Genomic DNA, 24,247 nt, shown 5'->3' on the forward strand with positions numbered 1-24,247 from the left:
TATTGGATATCATACACCGAGGTTACAAGTTTTATTTCCATACCTTGCCTCCTTTCAAAGGCATGCCGGACGTTCCTCCTCAGCAAAGACTAGAGGCTCACAAACAAATTTCTCTGCTACTTCAAATAGGGGCCATACAACCGGTCCCTCTGTCAGAAGTGGGCCTAGGATTTTATTCTTGCCTGTTCCTAGTACCAAAGAAAGGGAACACGTGGAGACCAATCTTGGATTTATCTATCCTCAACACATATCTGGACATTCCCAAGTTCAAAATGTTGACGTTACAACAGCTTTTACCTCTGCTGGGCAAAGATCACTGGATGGTGACTCTGGATCTCAAGGAGGCTTACCTTCATGTTCCTATCAGGCTCAGTTGCAGAAAGTATCTGCGTTTTCGGGCTGGGACTTCTCATTATCAGTTCTCTGCATTGCCCTTTGGCTTATCTACTGCCCAGAGTGTTCACGAAGGTTCTGGCTCCAGTGATAGCTTTCTTCAGGCTAAGAGGAATACAGATCTATCCTTATTTGGACGATTGCCTGATTCTGGCCCAAGGAAAGGACGAACTTCTTCATCATTTACAGTATGTGATAGCAGTGCTAAGATGCCTGGGGTATTCTGTGAACGAAATAAAGTCCAGTCTAGTACCCTCTCAGGACATGTGCTTTCTGGGTGTGAGACTGAATACAGCATCCCAGATGGCCTTTTGACCCCGGACAAACAAAAGAATCTTTCTCTTTACTTCCATCAATTGTCTCATCAGTCCAGGCTGACTGCAAGGACAGTCCTTCAAGCCTTGGGGTTCATGGCATCTTGTATTCTGGTGCTTCCCAATGCCAAACTGCATATGAGGAAGCTACAATGGTATCTCAAAATGTATGGACACAGCACTGCCAAGATATGGACACTGTCATTCAGATAATACCTTGCATTCAAAAGGAATTTTTGTGGTGGGCTCAGGAATGTCACCTAAACAAGGGACTCTCTGTGACCCGGCCAGAGGCGAGTCAGATTCTAACGACAGATGCCTCAGACAAAGCTTGGGGAGCTCATCTAAATGGAAAGTGGGTACAAGACACGTGGCCTGCCAGACTTCAACATCTACATATCAACTTGAAGGAGATGTTAGCAGTCCAATTTGCATTAATAGCTTTCAAGGATTTACTTCTTCCAGGGCAGGTGTTGATTCTAACAGACAACACAACTGTCATGTGGTACATCAACAAGCAAGGGGGACGATTCTTATCCTCTATGCAGACAAGCAATGATTTTGTGGGAGACTGCTCTCAGTTTACAGCTAAATCTTCAGGCAAGGTTTCTGCTGGGAGCACAGAACTCCTTAGCAGATGTGTTGAGCAGACAAATTATGGATCCCCACGGTGGAAATTGGATCCTCATGTGTTTCAGAAATTGACAGTGTTATGGGGAACTCCAGACATAGATCTGTTCGCTTCTCCACTAAACTACCAGCTGCCAAAGTTTTGCACAAAAAGGTTTCATCCCACAGCTTGGAAAGTGGATGCTCTCATTCAATTGGAGCAATCTTCATGTGTATGCCTTTCCACCTCTGCCTCTCCTCCCAAAGGTACTCCTGAAGGTCAGACAGGACAAGCCAAAGATGATTTTAATAGCTCCAGATTGGCCTCGACAGCACTGGTACCCATTATTGAGAAGTCTGGTACGGGAGCCTCCATGGCCTTTGCCTTCGATTCCACACCTGCTGTCTCAGGAGAACAGTCATTTACTCAATGTCAAACTTCACTCTCTACATCTAACAGCCTGGCATATTCTGTTTTAAACCCTGGAGGGTCTCAGCTTCCACAGCAAGTTTTGGATGTTATTTTGGAGGCCAGAAGGCCTAGTACAAGGAAAGTGTACGCAGATAAATGGAGGAGATTTTTATTTTGGAGTACAGCAAAGGAATATGATGTTTCTAAGCCTAATTTAAGTGTGGCTCTTCAATATCTTACTGAGTTACTGGACAAAGGTTTGTCCTTCTCTTCTATTAAGGTTTATGCTGCAGCAATTTCTGCTCACTATGACTGTGACCCACCATTGTTTTCTCATCCTTTGTTTAAACAATTCCTTAGAGGGGCAAAGAATATAAGACCCCCACGTAGAGCTCCTACTCCTGCTTGGGATCTCAATTTTGTGTTGGAGAAACTCACTCTACAACCTTTTGAGCCTGCAGCTACTGCCGAGTTGAAATATTTATCATGGAAGACTGCTTTTTTGTTGGCCATTACCTCTGCGAGAAGGGTTTCTGAATTACAGGCCCTTATGGCGGTTGAGCCTTTCTTAATTTTCCATAAGGATAGGGTATCTTTACGTACTAATCCTTCCTTTATGCCTAAAGTGGTTTCTAGTGTGGCTTTAAACCAAACTATTCATTTGCCTACCTTTTATGCAAACCCCCAAAATAAAGGGGAAAAGATTTTGCACACTTTGGATATACACAGGCAGTTGCGATATTATTTGAGCAGAACTAAAGGGTTCAGGCAGTCTCAGCAGTTATTTGTTTCATTTGCTTTGGGTTCTCAGGGCAAGCCTGTTTCAAAACAAACTATTTCTAAGTGGATTGGGTTTTGTATTGCTTTCTGTTATTCCCATCATGGTAAGGAGATTCCAGCTGGGATTAGGCCTCATTCCACTAGGGCTACTGCCACTTCTACAGCTTTTTAAGGGGTGGCAACTAAAGATATTTTGGAGGCAGCTACTTGGAGTTCAGTGCATACTTTCTCTAAGCATTACCACCTTCCACTTTACTCTAAATCTAGGGCTGGTTTTGCCACTGCAATTTTACAGGGCATTTTGGCAGCTCCTAATGCTTTATAGTTTTGCCATCCTCCCTTACCTCTGCTTTGGGATTCTACCCATATGTAAGGACTGCAGCAATGTGAGATGAAGAACATAGTACAGTTTTGTACCTACCATAAATGTAGATGTTCGAAGATCCACATTGCTGCAGTCCAATTTACCCTCCCTCCTTCCCCTCTGTAGTTAGAGGCGGTTGTGTGGTTTGGGTTGTGAATATTGTAAATATTGTACATAGGATTAGTGCAGGGGTGGTTGGTTGGTTTTTGCTGTCTTTTGGTTTTGGCCTTTCTTTTTAGGGCCTTCTGACATCTGGGGCAAGAAAAGACTGAGGATATGACGTCGGTCATGCTCTTTTGTACCCTGACGTCCTGATGTCAGTTTTAAGCGCCTTGACCGACGTCAGCCTTATACTTTGGTATTCGGGCCGACCGAGGACAGCGGACTACCCATATGTAAGGACTGCAGCAATGTGGATCTTCGAACATCTACATTTATGGTAGGTACAAAACTGTACTTTTGCAAGTGCCGGTCGGCCGACACCTAATTTTCGAATCGAATTTCAGTCCGAAGTCTTCAAAGCCAAGTACCCCATTGGGGAACCTTTTCTTGCCTCAGTCCAATGTCCGAAAAAGTTAACAATTGCATTTCTTGTGGGAAGCAAATACCTCATAAGGACTTTACTTTTATTCTTATTGTATACCTTGCCTAGGCCCAGACCACGACGTCACTGGTTGTCGGTTTTGTGCTAGGTTCAATAAGCGAACTATAAAGCAACGCTTTGATTCCACATGGCACTACTTCGGTAGGAAATTTAATTACACTATGCCGTCGGAGCAACCGACTACCGGCGTGCATAAAAAACGCAAAGATAAAGACAGGCAGCCTAGATCCAAGCCAGACTCCGAGGCCTCGGTTGGGCTGGTCGCCGGTTCTCCGTTTTTCAGTGAGGTTGCCCCCCTGACGACCGCAGAATTGGAACCCCAGACCGCTTTGGATTCTCAAGCAGAGAGTTCTAGGCCGACGCAGCCATTTTCTTTAGGCCCTACCGACAACATTGCAGAAGGAGAAGCCGGTGCTGCGGAAACACCTTCGGTTTCAGAAGGTGTCTTCAGACCGACTGCTCTCACCATTAAATCTTATGCTAAGCTTAAGACTCCTCTAAAACCAAAAAAGACTGCACATCAGTCTCCAGTTCAAGGCCCCATGCCTAAGAAACAGATGCTTAAAATGGCTGAAGATTTGATTTCCTTAATCAGGGGTTCCCAAACCCCCAGACAAAAGGCCTAGACAAGAGGAGGATTATGCCTCCTCTGATCAAGTGTCTATTTCCTCAGACTCTTCTGAGGATCAGGATTACTCCTTTCCCCCTTATGAAGATTCTGATGCTGAAGATTCCATTCCCTCAGCTTCTCCCCCTGAAGACTATTCCTTTGGGGAAACCTTACCTTTGAAAACCTTTGGGAATGAGGGAACATTTCCACTGGGAAGGTCAGGACTACGACTCAAAGAAAAGGCTCCGAGAGTTTCTTTTACTCCCCCAGCACAGACCACTTGCTATCCCTCCAGTTTTAGACATTGTGGATGATGTTTACTTAGAATCTAGTCTAAATCCAGATTCTCTGCCTTCTGCTCCAGCCAAACCAGATAGATATTACAGAGTGCCTGACTCACACAAATTCCTTTACAAAAGCCCTGTTGCTGACCCAGAGACCATCTCCCAGGGTCCCAAAGGGGCTAAGGCTTCTATGGCTAAAAATCCTGTACCCTCTGAAAGGGACTCCAGAGCACTAGATAGGTGGGAGAAGAAGGTTTACACCTCAACAACTCTAGCTATGAGAGCACTAAATTGTCAATTTCACATGCTGAAATACCAACAATTCCTAATGTCTCAAATAAAACAAAAGATGAGCATGCACCCTCAACAGTCTGAATTCAAAGAAATGCAGGATCTGTTGCATGCAGCTGAACAGGTGGGCAAACATACTTTACAATGTGGATTTGATTCCTTGGAAGCTTCCTGTAGAGCAGCTGTTACTGGGTCTGTTATACATAGGCATGCTTGGTTAAAGGAACAAACTCTGCCTGATCATGTGAAAGCAAAGTTACTAGATGCACCCTTACAGCAGGATGTCTTATTTGGGGTTAAAGCAGAAGAGGTTTTAAAGAAAATGGAGGATAAGGCAAAATCTATGCAGACAGTCAAAGATTTCTTACAGGTACAACCCCCACGCTTCAGCAGAAATTGGCCAGCAATAAATTGGTCCTTTCCAGCTTCTGACAGACCACAGATGGGTAAATACAGATGCCCAAGGGGCAGAGGACAAGCACAAATCCCTTACAAACCTCGCCAATGGGGCACTGCAACACAGAAGGGAGGAGAAGACAGGTCCCAAACTACTAGAAGACAAACACAATGACTTAAACCTCAAGCTGCCAAGCAAAAATCTCTTGGCAACTCCCTTGTGAGGAAAATTTGCATTTTTATAGACAGCTGGCGCATCGTCACAAAGGACGAATGGGTCCTAGACATTATCTCACAAGGATACAGATTCCATTTCCACACCTTGCCAAGGATAAAAGGAATGCCAAATTTGCCACAAAATCAATGGGCAGAGGCACAAAAACAAATTACAGCTCTCACAGACATGAGAGCCATTCAACTGGTACCTACACAGGAACAAGGCCAAGGATTTTACTCAAGGCTCTTTCTAGTCCCCAGAAAGGACAATGCTTGGAGACCCATTCTGGACCTTTCAATTCTAAACACCTTCTTGCAAGTACCCAAATTCAAGATGCTAACACTACAGCAGCTTCTTCCCATGTTGGGCAAGAAAGCTTGGCTAGTAAAGTTGGACCTCAAGGAGGCATACCTGCATGCCCCTATCAGACAAAATTGCAGAAGATACCTCCGTTTCATTGCAGGTTCAACCCATTACCAATTCTCTGCACTGCCCTTTGGCTTATTTACTGCACCCAGGGTCTTCACAAAATGCCTGGCACCAGTAATTGCATACTGCAGACAGAGGAATTCAAATATACCCATACCTGGACGACTGCCTCATCCAAGCAGAAAGCAAGGACATTCTCTTACAACATCTGACTTTTGTAAAACACCTTCTAAGTTGCCTAAGGTACACAGTAAACGAAAAGAAATCAAAACTAGTGCCCTCACAAAATATAACATTCCTGGGTGCCAGCTTGAATATAACGGCCCATATGGCTTATCTGACTCCAGACAAACTACAGCTAACTCAATACTTCAAAATAATGGCAACAAAGACCCAACTCCCTGCAAGAAAAATTCTGCAGGCCTTGGGCTTCATGGCATCTTGTATACTACTAATACCATTTGCAAAACTGCATATGAGGAAATTACAATGGTACCTGAAAAGCATATGGACTCAACACAGCCACAGCTTGGAAACAATGATACTTCTCATTCCCTGCCTTCAACAGGAGTTTCTATGGTGGTCACAGGCATGTCACCTCAACAAGGGTCAGCCTTTCACTTTACCCCCAGCCAGGCAAACTATGACAGCAGATGCATCGGACTATGCCTGGGGGGCACACATGGCAGGACGGTGCGTTCAAGGCATATGGACTGCAGATCAAAGGAATCTGCACATCAATCAAAAAGAAATGCTAGCTGTACAGAATGCTCTGACATCCAGGACAGCTTATAATAAGGACAGACAACACCACAGTAATGCGGTACATAAACAAACAAAGGGGGTACACACTCCTACCCTTTATGCAGGCAAGCAATGACCTTGTGGAACACAGCACTGGCTTACCAAGTTCAATTACAAGCTCAATTCCTGCCAGGAAAAAAGAACACATTGGCAGACGACCTAAGCAGAAACATCGTGGATCCCCACGAGTGGAAACTGGATCCACAAGTATTTGCAATGATAACTCAAAAATGGGGTGCCTAGACATAGACCTGTTTGCCAACCCCCAAAACCAGAAGCTTTCAAAATTTTGCACAAGGACATTTCACCATCAAGCTTGGAAAGTGGATGTACTGTCATTCAGTTGGAAAATGCTGACAGTATATGCCTTTCCTCCATTGCCCCTTCCCACAAAGGTGCTGCTGAAAGTCAGGGTGGAGAGACCTCGAATGATACTCATTGCCCCGGACTGGCCACGTCAGCACTGGTACCCACTACTAAGGAACATGGCCCAGGGCCCACCATGGATTCTACCACAAATTCCTCATCTACTCATACAGCAAGGCAGTCAGATTCTACACAGCCAGCTCAAAACCTTAAATTTGGCTGCATGGCACATCACCTAAGCAACCAGCCAGCCCCTCTTTCACAAGCTGTTATGGATGTCATTCTGGAGGCCAGGAGGCCCAGCACCAGGAAAGCCTACTTAGACAAATGGAAAAGATTTTGCGCCTGGAACCAAGCTAAAGGCCAAAATACCCTTCAGCCGGACATGCCTTAAATTCTACAATATTTAACTGTGATGTTACACAAAGGACTTTCTTTTTCATCTATTAAAATCACGCCTCAGCTATTTCAGCTCACTACAACACGGATCCTCCCTTATTTTCACATCCACTTCTAAGGCAATATCTCAGCGGGGCAAAAAACATTAGGCCTCCCAGGAGAGCGCCAACACCAACTTGGGACCTAAATTTTGTTCTGGAAAAACTTACGCTGCCACCTTTTGAGCCAGCTTTCTCAGCTGACTTAAAGTTTATATCATGGAAGACTGCCCTTCTGCTAGCAATTACTTCAGCCAGAAGAGTCTCAGAGCTACAGGCACTAATGGCAGTAGAGCCTTTCCTCATTTTTCATCAAGACAGAGTCTATCTATGAACTAACCCCTCCTTTATGCCAAAGGTGGTATCCAGTGCGGCTCTAAATCAAACCATCCACTTATCCACCTTCTTTCCAAATCCACAGAACAAAGGAGAAAGACTCCTGCATTCCTTGGACATTCACAGGCAACTACGTTACTACTTGGATAAGCTATCTCAAAACAGACCATTTCCAAATGGATAGGACATTGCATACGTTTTTGCTGCACCCATCATGGAAAACCCGTTCCTGCTAGCATAAGGCCCCACTCCACCAGGGCAGCAGCTACATCTACAGCCTTCCTCAGGGGGGTGCCAACCAAGGATATTCTGGAAGCTGCAACTTGGAGTTCAGTACACACCTTCACCAAACACTATCACTTACCTCTTTACTCTAAGACTAGAGCTGGCTTCGCCACTGCAGTTTTGCAGGGCCTTCTCTAACCCTGTTTGACTCCACCTCCCATCCTTAGCTTTGGGATTCTACCCAAGTGTGATAACTGCAGCAGGGTAACACGATGAACATAGTACAGTTTTGTACCTACCATAAATGTAGATGTTCGAGTGTATACCCTGCTGCAGTCCAGGTTACCCTCCCTCCATCCCCTCTGACCTAACTAAAACCTTTCAATATCTTAAAATCTGATACAACCTTTGTGGTGTATTTGCTTATATCTGGAGGGATGTTTTGTTTGTGCTAAGCTTTTATTATTGGTACTACCTACTGACCATTTTTTGGGGGGCACCTGACATCTGGGGCAAGAAAAACTGAAGAAAATGGCGTTGGATGCCTCTTATATATACCCCTGGCGCACTGACGTCAGGGAAGAAGTGACAGCAACCGATGCCGGACCAAGACTTTGGAATTCAGGCTGACTGCGGGGACCGCCTGACGACAGGATAACCCAAGTGTGATGACTGCAGCAGGGTATACACTCGAACATCTACATTTATGGTAGGTACAAAACTGTACTTTTCAGTGGTAGCCAGAAATCACAATCTTTCTGAAGAAGTTGTTTATATCCTATCCTCTTCTCAGAAACTATCCACCAGAGAAGTGTATTCTAGGCGGAAAAGGTTATCTTTATGGGTTTCTTCTAAATGTCCTGATTGCTTTTTAGCTCCCTTAATTGCTGCCCTGAATTTTTTAACTTGCATTCTCTATTCTTGTTGAAGTTACTTCCCCATTAAAGTCCAGTTGTTAGCAATTTCTAACTTTCATTTTTAAGTTTGTCTAAAACCTTTTTGAAAAGTGACTTTTTACTGAGACCCCCGATTAGGGGACATTATCTATTGTCCCTCATTATTTAGCCTTTCATAAGGACTGGGTTTCCTTGTGCCCTAATCAGTCTTTTTCCCTAAAGTAACATCAGAATCTAACTTGAGATCAGTCTGTCCAGCTACTGGTTTTCTTTCCCAATTTCAATAACAAAGGGGAATATTTGCTTCATTGTCTAAACTTGTATTGTCAATTTAGATTTTATTGGTACAGAACTAAGCACCTCAGAAAAGTCTGATCAATTATTTGTATCCTTTTCTAAATCCAAACTAGGGAAGCTGGTCTTCAAAGTGACCTTGTCCAAATGGCATCTGATTGTATTTCCTTTGTTTACTGTAGTAAATGTCTCTCTCTCTCTCTCTCTCTCTCTCTCCCCCTCCCCCTGCAAGCTAGGGCTCATTCCACCAGGGCAGTGACCACTTCTACAGTCTTTTTGATCTTCCTTGGATCTTCCCTGCCTTGTCTTCAACTGATATAACTGTTTTTTATAGCTTGTGTGTTGCCTAACTCAAGGTTCCCTTAATTTGACCTGTTAATAACAGCCTGCATTTAAATAGGAAGCTGTGTTCTGAGAGACAGCCTTACAAGACTATCTGCAAATATACAGAGCTGAGTATAGTTTTCTTTGTTATAGAGTTTAATTGTTGCTTAGATATCTGTTGTCTCACTGTTCTGAGAGTCTGATCTGCAAATATACAGAGCTGAGTATATGTTTTTGGTTTTATAGTTTATACTATTGGTGGTTGCTCAAATCTCTGCTGAAACTGTCTTCCCACCCCCATTTTCTGCCTTGTCTTCAGCTGATATAACTGTTTTTTATAGCTTGTGTGTTACCTAACTCAAGGTTCCCCTTAATTTGACCTGTTAACAGCCTGCATTTAAATTGGAATTTGTGTTCCGAGATACAGCCTTACAAGACTATCTGCAAATATACAGAGCTGAGTATAGTTTTCTTTATTATAGAGTTTAATTGTTGCTTAGCTATCTGTTGTCGCACTGTTCTGAGAGTCTGGTCTGCAAATATACAGAGCTGAGGATATTTTTTTGGTTTTATAATTTATACTATTAGTGGTTGCTCAAATCTCTGCTGAAACTGTCTTCCCCACCCCCTTCCCTGTTTTTGGTTTGTAGTTTAAATTTGGTGGCTTTTGCAGTGCCCGCCCCACTGTAGATTTGATCTAGGACACTCCCCCAGTCCCATCTCTTTACCGCATTCTACCTAATAAACCCCTTCTGCATTTGCTTTTAGTCCTTTTTAATTTAATTGCATTTTTCAAACTGTCTGTGGTCTAATATTGCTACATACTCAAGTGTGCTAGCTTGCACTGCATGTGAATTGTTTTTACTACTGTTTTTGCTACTTTTCTACATAAAAAAAAATCACTGTAAGCCTGTTTCCTACCTTTTCTGTAACTAGTGTTCCAGATACAGATTTGCTGTATCCAGGACTGTTTGTAAGCTTCTGAGCCCCCCAAGCCTTTCTGTGTTGGAGGGAAGTCTTCTAGCTTATCAGTGGGAGTGGTAAGCATTGGGTAACCTGTCTACCACATTAAGGAGTGGTTCTGGCCCAGAATTTGTAATTATTGGCCGTTTGGGCAATCTTCCATCTCTCTCAACTTTCTGATTTGAAAGCCTGCATTTGCACTTGTTTCTGTCCTGTAACTCATCTAGTGCAGATACAGATTCTTAGTTTTCGCACTTAAATTTGCTTATTCATACTCAGCACTTGTTCAGAACTTGTAAGCACTAAATAAGCTACTTACTATAGCACTCAATCTTCCTCATTACCTAAAGGAAAACAGTTTTTGTACTTTTCTCACTGGCATTGAGAAAAACTGCTCTTGTACTCACTTTCCTCACTTATCTAAAGAAAAATAGTTTTTTATTCAGGCATGTCCAATGGTCAGCTCCCAGTGTTCTCTCCTGTCTATCTGATGAATCTGGGCATCTTGAGGCAATGTAGAAATTGCCTCATGTACACAGACAACCCTCTCCTCCTACCACCCAACACTACAACCTGTGAGAGATGCACTTATCTAGCCAAACTGGAGGTAAAGCTCTCACCAACCAAGACTGAACCTGACAGTCATGAGGAGAAGGTAAACATTTGCACCACACCACACACATCACATAGTCTCACTACGTCTACACCACCAAAATCCACACATAGAAACTCAAAAACATTTGCGGAGGCTCTCAATAATCTGCCTAAGCAAGAGACCTCCAAAGCAGAAACACAAGCAACCTCCATCCCCCAACACAACCCAAATGACACATAGCCCACAGATTCAGTGTGCCACTCAAACACAGCCAATAAGGCAAAACAAACATACCTAACACATTAGTCATAGGTGACTCTATAGTCAGGCACACTGATGTCCCACTCACCAGGCTAAACAAGGAGAAGGTTACTGTCAGCTGCCTGTCGGGTGCCAGGATCTGCCACATAACCCACGCACTCAGGTCACTCCACAACAAGTACAAATATGACTCTGTCATTGTCCATGTTGGTGTGAATGACCTGAGACATACCTCCCTGGACTACATGAAGAGAGATATGAAAGAGCTCTGCGATCTTGTAGCCCAGGCAGGTATGACCCTAGCCCTGAGTAGCATTCTGCCATTGCCCAGAATGATACCGCAGTACAAGGACAACATGATTGATTTCAACAATTGGCTAAGCTTCTGGTGTCATTCAAAGGGGATCCAGTATCTGTCTGCTTGGGATGACATGGTTGACAGACCAGGATACTTTGCCACAGATGGCCTGCACCTGTCGCCCCAAGGATTCCGGATACTGGCTAAGGCTCTTGCTGCCCCTATAGTGCCTTTTTTAGGCAGGGTTCAAGTAACAAATTCACCACCATAACAGGAACAGGCAAGCAAAAACTGAGGGTAATGCTACTCAATGCTAGAAGTCTAAATTTCAAAATGCACTCACTCAAGTCAGTCCTTAAAATGGAGAACATAGATATCTGTGCAGTGACTGAGACCTGGTTCAAGGCTCCAGAGAACACCCCTGCACTACCAGGCTATAACTCATACCACACTTTTCGGCCATCTAACCTGGACCGAAACACCAAAGGTGGGGGTGTGTCCATATTCATTAAGAATATCCACACCTCCAGGCTAGTTGCTCAGCATAATGCATCCGAGGTTATCCAAGTGCAACTAACTCTTGGCAAAATTGCAATCCAAATTGTAGCTTGCTACAGATGCCCCACCATGCCCCAGGATTCCAACTCCTCTTTTCTTGATGTACTGGAAAATATTAGGGTTCAACCAAACACCCTAATAATGGGCGACTTCAACTACCACACCATTAACTGGGAAAACTACTCATGTACTAACTCTTTAACGCAATGCTTTCTGGAATTCATAAACTCCAATGCCATAGATCAACTTATCCACACCCCCACCAGGGGCAACAATATCCTAGACCTAGTCATTACCAACATGAGTGACTGGTGTTCCACACCTGAAGTCAACTCCTCGTTGGTCCGATCCAACCATAAGCTAATCACCCTTGATATCCACATCCCACCCCCACCCCCCATTAAGGAAACCACAGTAAGAAATTTCTCCAAAGCCAACTTCATGCTTCTTAAGACAGAAGTAGTGAACTTCATGACACCCATGCAGATGGACAATACAGTTACAACTGCTGAATTCTACACAAATCCGCTCTATAAGCACCTACATGAGTGCATGGATCGTGCTATCCCAAACAGAACCAAGATGCTATCCTCCAAAAAAAGGAAGCCAATCTGGTGGTCCCCTGCCATAAACAAACTGTACAACAGAAGAAAGAAACTGTTTCAAAAGAGAGTAAAATCCCATGAGTGGAGGTGCTCACTGGTCAGCCTCAGTAAGAAGCTGAGATCCCTTATAAGATCCTCCAAAGCTAGCTACGAAAATAAAATTGCCACTAATTCCAAGGACAACCACAAAGCATTCTATAGCTATGTCAAGAATCTCAGTGGCAACACCCAGATCTGCTCTGAGTTGCAGCACAAAGGCATGAAAATTACAGAACAAACTGATATTGCCAACATCCTGGCAGATAGGTTCAGTGCTAACTTTACCCCCCCTTCACCCCATAAAGGGCCCATATCTATACAGGAAGAATGCAGAGTCCCTGTAATCACAACTACGCAGGTGAAAGCTGCACTCTCTAAAGCCAAAAACACAGCATCCATGGGACCGGACAACATCCCAGGCTGCGTTTTACACGAACTTCAGAATGAACTGGCTCCCCACTTAAGCACCATGTTCAATAATAGCCTCGCATCAGGCTTTGTGCCCACTGAATGGCGCACAGCAACAGTTATCCCACCCCACAAAGGGGGAGCCACCACTGATCCCAGGAACTATAGACCTATTAGCCTGACGAACCTGGTCTGCAAAGCCATGGAACATATCATTATGGAACTCCTAAACAAAGACATTGGTAACCTCCAAACTCTGGATCCCACCCAGTTCGGGTTTGTGAAAGGCAGATCATGCCTCCTGAACCTGATCGACTTCTTTGAGGCAGTCACCAAAGCCGTAGATGAGGGTAAAGTGGTTCACACAGCCTGCCTTGACCTCGCCAAGGCTTTAGACACCATCCCCCATTCTGGAATTATAGCTAAACTCAATAAACTAGGCATAAATCCCTACGTCACAAGATGGGTTGCCAACTGGCTCACTGGCAGAACCCACACTGTAAAAGTTGCAGACTCCAAATCTGACCTCAGACCAGTGACAAGTGGAGTACCACAGGGTTCCGTCCTGGGACCGCTCCTGTTTGGTATCTACTTCTCTGAAGTACAGGCTAACACAGAAGGCCTCTGGCTAATGAAGGTCGCAGATGACTGCAAACTAGGAGCCATAGTGAAGTCCCCAAATGATGTGAACATCCTACAGAAGGGCCTCTCTGAGACAGATGCCTGGTATCAGAGTCATGGCCTCAAGCTCAATGCCAAAAAGTGCAGTGTCATCCCCTTTGGTAAAAACTCTGTACCCATGAACTACCACATAGGCAGCAATCTACTTAACACCGAATGCGTGATAAGAGACCTTGGGACCCAGGTGGACAGTAGTCTCTCCTTTGATAGTCACATCACCATAGTAGTCAGGAAGTCCTTCTACGTGGCACACCTCATCATAAAAGGGTTCTCATCCAGGAAAAAAGAGGTCATCGTTACCCTCTACTCATCACTCATTAGACCCATTATAGAGTACAACCCCCCTTTTGGAATGTACCTCACAAGACATCTGCAGCAGCTGGAAAGGCCACAGAAGTACCTCACAAAGAGGATTACTGTACTCAAACAAATGCCCTACACTGACCGCCTCAAAAAACTCCAGCTTTACTCCGTAACATATCGCCTACTCAGAGGTGATCTGTGCCTAACATATAAAGCTATATCAAACCCAGAGCTGTTGGACATGCTACACCTAAAGAAATCCCAATCACTCCGAGCTACACGCTCTAGGGACCTAAACCTTGTCACCACAATAAACAGGACATGCTGGAGGGATACATTCCTATCCCAGAGACTTCCCATACTCTGGAACAGGCTACCAATCTATATCAAGCAAAGTTCTTCATTAGCACTCTTCAAGAAAAATCTTAATGAGTGGATGAGAAATAGGAAATACACCCCGGGATCACTTCTGTGTCTCTGCTCGTCAGTGGCACAGGAAAATAACTTTCTTGGGTGGCGTAAGCCAGGGAACCTTGTTGGCTAGGCTTGCATAGGCCCTTGGGCTGATAGCCTAGTACCTACCTATGAGAGTTGATCAGTGGCAACATGGTTAAGTTCTCATACCTTTGTTGCTCATTGCAAATGTAGACATTCAGTTTCTGTCTAGATGTGCTTTAGGCTCCACTGTATTGCATAATATTCTTTGATTATTTCTAAGTGGCTGGAACTGTGTCCCATAGGTTGAGACAGAAAGAAAAGACAACATCAGCTACGAAAGTTATGTACTTAACATATTGCTAGATCCGTATTGTTTTCTTTCGTCCATTTCAGCCATTCCACCCTCCATTCTCTCTGCCAAATTGTCATTTTAGCATATACATAGATCTCTTAGTAGGCCATGCCAACCAGCCCAAGGACTTGCTCAGACTCTCTGGTCTCTTCCTTTATCTGAAATCGTTCCCTGTAGGGGCATGTCTTTTCAAACCTCTCTTGTAGGCTTAGTGTCATGAGGGGCAAACTTCATTGAGGAGTTGTAGGCTTATTGGGCATTATGGAAGAGGAGGCTGAGCTTTTGGAGCTGAAAGTTATAGTATGGCTGATGTCTGATCCATTCAGATCTGCAGAACCCACAGGTTGAGTCAGATGGAAGAAGTCAACATGGATCTAACAGTGAGGAAAGTGCATAACTTTCATTTATCCAAGCTTCTTCTGTTAGTCACTCAGTAAAGTAAGAACACCCCAGATGTTTATAGTGCCTTTTTTAGGTAAGGCTCAAAAGTCAAACCAAACTCCGTTGTTGTTGTGCCTTTCAGCTTTTCCCGGTTAGGGGTCGCCACAGCGGAACTCCAGTCCGCTAATGATTGGCAGTTGATTTTTACATGCCGAGTTGCCACCCCTGACGCACAACCTTCAACGAAGGTATGCCCATTCACGCACGTCTCCACACAGAAGACGCTCTAGCTAAGAATCGAACAGGACAATGTCTTACTGTGAGGCGACAACGCTACCGCAGCACCACCCAACTCCATAAACAGCACAAATAAAAAAATGAGGGTTATGCTACTCAATGCCAGGAGTTTAAATCTCAAAATGCATGTGCTCGAAGCACTCCTCAGTATGGAGAACATCGACATCTGTGCAGTAACTGGGACCTGGTTCAAAGCTCCATAGAGCACCCCAGCACTACCGGGCTACAACTCATACCACACGAACACAGTTGAGTAAAAAGCAGAACACCTTTATCCAACACAAAGCTTTCGGGACAACTCCCTTTTTCAATGATTAACACAAGGTGCAGTTACATTCACATTTAAATACACCCACCACACATCACATGACCTGCAGCCAAGGTCATATGATCAACTGCATCAGTATTTAATATTTCTACTGGTATTTTTACTAAATAATGTAAAATTCAGACTCTTATACATATACATATACATATAAATAGTAGATGAATTTCTGAGTGTTGAGATATATCATACCTTTTTTATATATAAGAATAGGTGTATATTTATATGTATATGTATAAGAGTCTGAATTTTACATTATTTAGTAAAAATACCAGTAGAAATATTAAATACTGATGCAGTTGATCATATGACCTTGGCTGCAGGTCATGTGATGTGTGGTGGGTGTATTTAAATGTGAATGTAACTGCACCTTGTGTTAATCATTGAAAAAGGGAGTTGTCCCGAAAGCTTTGTGTTGGATAAAGGTGTTCTGCTTTTTACTCAACTGTGTTCGTGTGTTTTTGATCTTCAGTATTTCTGTCAGCAATTCGTCAACAATAACTACAACTCATACCACACATTTCGGCCACAGAACATGGACCGAAACACAAAAGGAGGGGGTATATCCATATTCATCAAGGATACCTACACCTCCAGGTTAGTGGTGCAGCATGATACCTCCGAGATTATCCATGTGCAAGTAACATCAGGCAAATATGCAATGCAAATTGTGCCCTGCTACAGATCACCCTCCATGACCACCACTCCGCCATTCTGGAGACACTGGAAAATATGAAGGTCCTACTGAATACCCTGATATTGGGCGATTTCAATTACCCTACCGTTAACTGGGAAAATTGCTCAAGTACAAACTCCCATGTCCAGCACTTCCTGGAATTTATCAACTGAAATGCCCTGGATCAGCTGGTAAACTCCCCTACTAGAGGTGAAAACATATTGGACCTGGTCATCACCAACATGGGCGACAGGTGTTCCACACCAGAGGTCAACCCATCACTGGTTAGATCAGACCATAAACTAATCACTCTAGATGTCCACACCCCACCACCACCCCTATCTGACTAAGGAAACCACAGTAAAAAACTTTTCTAAAGCAAACTTCACCTTACTTAAGACAGAGGTGGTAAGTTTCACAGCCCCCACGCTAAAGGATAACGCTGCCCAAGATGCAGAAACCTTTACAATTGCACTCTATGAGCACCTACAAGGATGCATGGATCGTGCCATCCCTAGCAAAACCAAGACTCACTCCCCTAAGAGAAGGAAACCAGTCCGGTGGACCCTTGCCTTAAACAGGCTATACAATAGAAGGAGGAAACTAGTTCAGAAAAAGCAAATCCCAAGAAGGCAAGACATTCCTGATCAGTATCAGTAAGAAACTAAGGTCCGTCATAAAATCCTCCAAAGTTAACTTTGAAAGAAAAATAGTCAAGGATTCAAAAGATAACCACAAAGCCTTCTTTAGCTATGTCAAGAATCTAAGTGGCAACTCACAGATATGCTCTGAGCTAGTGCAAAATAGCACAAAATATACTGAACCCACTGATATTGCCAACATCATGGCAGATAGATTCAGTGCATACTTCACCTCCCTCTCACCCCCAAAAGGGCCCACAACAGTACCGGAAAAGTATAGTGTCTCGGAAATCACAGATGCACAGGTGAAAACAGCCCTTTCAAAAGCCAAAAGCACAGCATCAATGGGGCCAGATGGTGTCCCAGGCTGCGTCTTGCACGAACTACAGAACGAACTAACCCCCCACCTAAACGCACTGTTCAATCTGAGCCTTTCCACAGGCTACGTGCCCATAGAATGGTGCACACCAACAGTTATTCCGCTCCACAAAGGAGGGGCGACAACTGACCCTGGTAACTATCGCCCCATAAGCCTGACTAGCCTGGTCTGCAAGGCTGTGGAGCGCATCTTCGTGGAACTCATTAGCAAAGACATTGTGAACCTCCAAACACTTGACCCAACCCAATTCGACTTTAAGGGCAGATCATGCCTACTAAACCTAGTTGACTTTGAGACTGTCACCAAGGCCAGAGATGAGGGGAAAGGTAGTTCACACAGCCTATCTTGACCTCACCAAGGCTTTTGACACCAGTCCCCACTCGGGAATTATAGAAAAGCTCACCAGCCTGAACATAAACCCCTACGTTATGAGATGGGTTGCCAGCTGGCTTACAGACAGAACTCACACGGTTAGAATAGCGGGTTCCAGGTCCGACTCTAAACCAGTCACAAGTGGTGTCCCACAAGGCTCGATCCTGAGACCCCTACTGTTCGGCATATACTTCTCAGAAGTACAGGCAAACACAGGAGGACTATGGCTAACCAAGTTCGCCGATGACTGCAAGCTGGGAGCCATAATTGACTCACCAGCTGACACAGACATTCTCCAAAAGGGTCTTACTGAGACGTACACCTGGTGTCAAAGTCATGGTCTCAAGCTAAATGCCAAAAAATGCACAGTCATCCCATTTGGGAAAAACAAAACACCCATGAATTAACACATAGGTGGCAGCCCCCTTAGTACAGAAGAGGTAAGAGATCTGGGGACCCAGGTAGATGGTAATCTCTCCTTTGACAATCATATTCCCAAAGTAGTTAGGAAATCCTTTTATGTAGCCCATCTAATTAATAAAGAGTTCTCATATAGAAATAAAGAGGTTATAGTGCCCCTCTACTCATCAGACCCATCATAGTGTACAATGCCCCGTTTGGGATGTACGTCACAAGACACTTCCAGCAGCTGGAAAGACCATAAAAGTACCTCACCAAGAGGACTACTGGTCTCAAACATATGTCCTATGCAGCCCGACTGGAAAAACTCCAGCTGTACTCAGTGGCATATCACTTACTCAGAGGTGATCTCTGCTTGATTTACAAAGCCAAGTCCAACTCAGAATTGATGGACATGCTCCACCTAAACAAATCCAAGTCACTGCGAGCCGCTCGCTCTAGTGAGCTAAACCTCGCCACAACAATAAATAGAACATGCTGGAAGGATAGATTCCTGTCACAGCGACTCCCCATGCTTTGGAACAAAATTCCTAACTACATTAGGCAGAGCCCCTCACTAACACTCTTCAAGAGAAACCTTGACGAGTGGATGGGTAACAGAAAATGCACCCCTGGGATCACTTCATTGGGTCTTCTTGACAGAGGCTCAGTTAATCAATCAATGGAGCGGCAAAAGCTGACACACACACTCTGGCTAGGCTTATAAATGCCCTCGGGCAGATAGCCTAGTACCTACCTATGAACATATGCGCAAGACTTAAAATTCTGAATGCAACTCCTGTTAGGAACAGCGCAGTGAACTTTTCTTTTGTAGCTGATTCCCATTGCAGCCATTGTGTGTTATTTTTCTGCTGGTAATATTGGAGTGCACTCGGCTGGAGGCTCCCCTTAATTGTCACAAGCCGTAAAAGTGCTATCGGGATATAGTATTTTAATCCACTTAATCATTATTAACAGTTAAGTTTCCTCAGAGTAAACCCTTATAATCCACTCTCTACTGCAAGTGAGTCCTGCCACAGCAGTTGAACCTTTCGTCTGTTGTAGATTTCTCTCCTCCACATAAGTACTGTTTCTTTCTCCTATTCAATTGCCCATCCATTTTCTCCCAGCTCTCTACAGCTGTGTAAATTAGCATTGCTGAATTTGCAATACTTCACTGCTGGTGCTTTAGACTGTACCTCTACACTTTCAATTACCTCTGGAATTTCTTTGCTATATTCTATGTGACTTGTACACCTGTTACTTAAAAGCTGCATCTCAAATTTCTATTCATTGTTTCTGGAGGCATGCTGTCCTGCATTGTTAATTCCTCAGGCTTGCTTCATGCTCCTACCCTACCCCAGTTCTAGCTCTCCCCCTTCTGTAAGTTTATATATCTCTTCCTGCCCACAGCATACCAAACACCAGCGCAGTACATAATGTCATTGCATATTATTAAATGTCTTCCATCAGTCCAGCTGACCTATGACTGTTATAGTTGTCATTTGCTCATCATTGGAGAAAACCTTGCACTCACTGTTCAGTTATAAATCCCTCCATTCCTACTCTTATTGATGTTCTTCAGGTTTCACTGTTGCAGTCATATTTGGGTTATCCCTGCTAGGGTAGCCCTCTGCTGGCCCGAATACCAGAGACTTAGTATTTCTGCGTCAGTTGCTGTCGCTTGAACACTGATGTCAGGTCGTCAGTATAAAGTAAGGCAGCCAACGCCATTACATCAGCCTTTCTTGACATGGAGCCCGAAGCAGAAGAATTTCGCATGAGTGGTGGTCGGCCGCTACCTGAGTTTCATCTACCGAATTGAATTTGAAGCCTTCTAAAGCTAAGTACCCCATTGGGGATTCTTTTTTCTTGCACTAACCAATGTCAGAAAAAGTTAATAATTGTCTTGCCTGTGGAAAACAAATACCACACCAAGACTTCCACTCTTACTGCGTCATTTGTTTAGGCCCAGACCACGACGTCCCTCGTCGCTTCTGTGCTTTGTTCAGTGCCAGAACTATCCATTGTCGGGCCCTTATTGTAGCCATATATTTTTGCTTACAGTCCTCGAATTCCAATATGGCTTCGGTAAGCCATCCGACAGCAGATCTTCCGAAAAAAAATGTAAATATAAAGACACAGACCGCACAGATCCAGACCTACCAACAATGCTTCCGTTAAGCTAGTTGTCAATTCTCTGGTACTCAGGTGCTTTCGCAGCCCCTGATGCCTGCTTCTGTATCTCAGGCCACTACTGAGACCCTTTCGGAATCCAGTATGCCGCAAAACTCTTTTTCGACTAAGGATCCTGTGGTCGTCTCACCCTTGGATGGGTCTGGAGCTGCTGAGCAGGCATCGGCTTCCGAGAAAGTCCTTCACACTACTGAATCTCAACACAAACCAACGTCTTCTTTTGCGATTAACTTTCTAAAACTACTGAGTTTCTTAGGCCCAGGGTACAAACCACACCCAAGAAACCGATGACCCACTCTCAGGCGCCTGCTACCTTGCATCAGTCTCAAATGCTTAAAATGGCGGAAGATCTTGTCATGCTAATCAGGGGAGGCCAAGCTACACCCCCCAAAAGGAAAAGAGATCTGTCCCCTGTAGTTTTGTCTGAACAAGAGTCAGATGACTCTGATGCATCTGTATATGAAGATAGGCAGCCCCTCTCCACTTATGAGGATTCTGATGCAGAGGATTCCATTCCTTCAGCCTCTCCCCAGATAATTTTTCCTTTGGTGAAACCCTGCATACCTTAAGGGAGCATTTCCAATGGGAGAGTTAGGACTACCCTCAGTCTAAAAGGAGACTCGGGGAATTCCTAGATCTTCCACAACACAGACCCTTAGCCATCCGCCCAGTCTTGAATGTTCTTGAGGATATTTTCCTCGAATCCAGCTCGACTCCTGACGCCCTTCCTCCTGCTCTCAGAAAACCAGACAGGTACTATAGAGTCCCTGACTCACACAAATATCTTTTTAAAAATCCTACAGCTGACCCCAAGTTCATTTCTCAAGGGCCTAAAGGGATTAAAGCAACCTCTGTTAAGAATCCCACCTCCTCAGACAGGGATTCCTGAGCATTGGATAGATGGGGTAAAAAAAGTATACACCTCTGCTACTCTTGCTATCAGGGCACTAAATTTGTCAGTTCCATATGCTGAAATTTCAGCAACATACCTTGGAACTCCTTAAACAAAAAATGTCTTCCATTCCTGCTTGGGCAGAATCTAAAGATTTACAAGATTTAATGCATTCTGCAAGTCGAGTAACTAAACACACTTGCACTGTGGTTTTGATGCCCTAGAAGCTTCTTGCAGGGCAGCAGTCACTGGATCTGTCATTAGAAGGCATGCCTGGCTTAAGGAACAGCCCCTGCCAGACCATGTCAAATCTAAATTGTTGGCTGCCCCCCTTACACAAAGACAACTTATTTGGCACTAAGGCAGAAGAGGTCTTAAAAAAGATGGAAGAAAAAGCAAAATATATGCAAACAGTTCATGATTTCTTGCAGGTCCAGCCCCCTGGGTTCAGCAGGCATTGTCCCTCCAAACACTGGTCCTTTCCTGCTTCCAGTAATCCAGCCCAGCCAAGGCCCCATGGAATCACACACCCCCACCCCCAGAGAGCAGACCCAGGGAATGCAGAGATCTAAGCAGTGGACTGCCTCCACTTCAAAACCAGGGAGTTCTAAGCCACCCCCTTATGGTAAAAACTCACAATGACTCACCTCCTCCACCCCCTTCCTCTGTCCACCTTCACTTACTCCTAGGAGGAAAACTCTCCTTTCACTCAAGCACCTGGACTACTATTACCAAGGACCACTGGGTTTTGAACATCCTGTCTCAGGGATAGAAATTTTCCTTCCGCACCCTTCCAAGCCCCAAAGGGTTCCCAGATCTACCACCAAATCATTGGGCTGGGGCTGAAAAGCAAATCCTTTCCCTGCTCTCTCTGAGGGCAATACAACATGTTCCTGCAGAACAGATAGGCCAAGGTTTCTAATGCAGATACTTTCTGGTGCCTAGAAAAGAGGACACCTGGCACCCCATCCTTGATCTATCCATTCTAAAGACCTATCTGGTGATCCCAAAGTTCAAAATGCTTACCCTACGGCAGCTGCTACCAATGCTGTCCAAGGACACTTTGCTGGCCACCCTAGATCTAAAAGAGGCCTACGTACACATTCCTGTCAGGGAATCATGCAGGAAATCTCTCCGTTTCAGGGCAGGATTTCAATACTTTCAGTTCTCTGCGCTTCCCTTTGGCTTATCTACTGCTCCCAGAGTTTTCACAAAATGTCTGGCTCCAGCCATTGCCTTTTGCAGACAAAGAAATATTCAGATTTACCTATACTTGTACGACTGCCTTATTCAGGCAGACAACCAGGAAAAGCTGCTCAAGCACCTGGCCTTTGTAAAGACCCTTCTAACCTCCCTAGGGTACACAGTCAATGAAAAGAAATCAAAACAGCTGCCTACCCAAAGGATGATCCTGGGAAGTAAGTCTGGACACAGCATTCCAGATGGCATACCTTACTCCAGAGAAACAAATTTTCCTAACAGCCTACTTCTCTCAACTAGCTACTAGGCCCCAACTAACTGCAAGGACGATCCTTCAAGCTCTGGGGTTCATGGCATCTTGCATAGTCCTCATTCCATATGCCGGACTGCATATGAGGAAACTTCAGTGGTACCTAAAGAGCCTTTGGTGCCAACACTCTCAAGACATGGAAACTCTTCACCTATAATTCCTTGCCTTAGAAAAGATTTTCTTTGATGGGCAACAGCATGCTTCCACAACAGGGGAATGCCTTTCTCACCACCCCCGCCACCTAGACCCTCACCACAGACACATCAGACTACGCTTGGGGTGCCCACCTGGATGGCAGGGCCAATGGAGCCCACACCAAATCCCTTTGCAAATCAATCAAAAAGAGATGATGGCTGTGCAGTACACCTTGATAGCTTTCAAGCATCTTCACACTCCAGGGGCTCTCCTGATCAAAACAGACACCACTGTGATGTGGTACATCTACAAGCAGGGAGGGACTCACTCCTACCCTCCATGCAGGCTGGCCATGACCCTTTGGCACACAGCCTTTGCCATGCAACTACACATGTTAGCACAATTGCTACTTGGCTCTCTTAACTCTCTGGCAGACCAATTAAGCTGAAATCTTTTGGACCCACACCAGTGGCAGCTCAACAGAAGTACCTTCACCCTAATAACTCAGAAATGGGGAACCCTGAAGGTCAACCTCTTTGCCTCCCACACCAACTATCAGCTCAGCAAATTCTGCACCAGGGAGCATCACTGCATGGCTTGGAAAGTGGATGCCCTGTCCTTCCCCTGGGTCAATTTATTGGTCTATGCCTTTTCCCCCCTCCCTCTCATCCCCAGGGTACCACTCAAAATAAGGGAGGAAAAACCAAGGACCATTCTTTAATAGCTCCAGACTGGCCCTGGCAGCACTGGTACCATTGCTGTGCAGCCTGTTCCTGCTACCCCATGGCGTCGTCTTCAGATTCCAAACCTCCTGACCTGGCTGGGGGGAAGGGGAATTCATGCATCCTCAATTGCAGACTCTCAATTTGGCAGCTTGGCTTATTCCCTAATCCCGAACCAATCTGCCTACCTCAGTAAACAGGTTCTGGATGTTATCTGTGAGGCCAGACGTCCTAGCACCAGAAAGTCTTACGCTGACAAATGGAAAAGGTTGTGCACCTGGATCCAGGCTAAGAGAGCCAGTACGGCGCAGCCCTCCTTTCCTCTCATCATGGATTACTTAGCTGACCTACTACACAGTGGCCTCTTTCTCCTCTGTAAAACTTCATGCCTCTGCTATTTCTGCTCATTTTCCCACTGAGCAGCCCCTTTTCTCAT

General features: G+C 44.7%; 1 protein-coding gene across 1 annotated transcript in view; it reads left to right on the forward strand.

Moving 5' to 3' along the window:
• Window positions 1-24,247, forward strand: part of SRP54 (signal recognition particle 54) — a 1,212,380-nt gene that overhangs the window by 1,151,169 nt on the left and 36,964 nt on the right. The window lies entirely within an intron of this gene.

The sequence above is a fragment of the Protopterus annectens genome, chromosome 6.part0 (genome assembly GCF_019279795.1).
Source record: "Protopterus annectens isolate FY-2018-M chromosome 6.part0, PAN1.0, whole genome shotgun sequence".
NCBI lineage: Eukaryota > Metazoa > Chordata > Ceratodontiformes > Protopteridae > Protopterus > Protopterus annectens.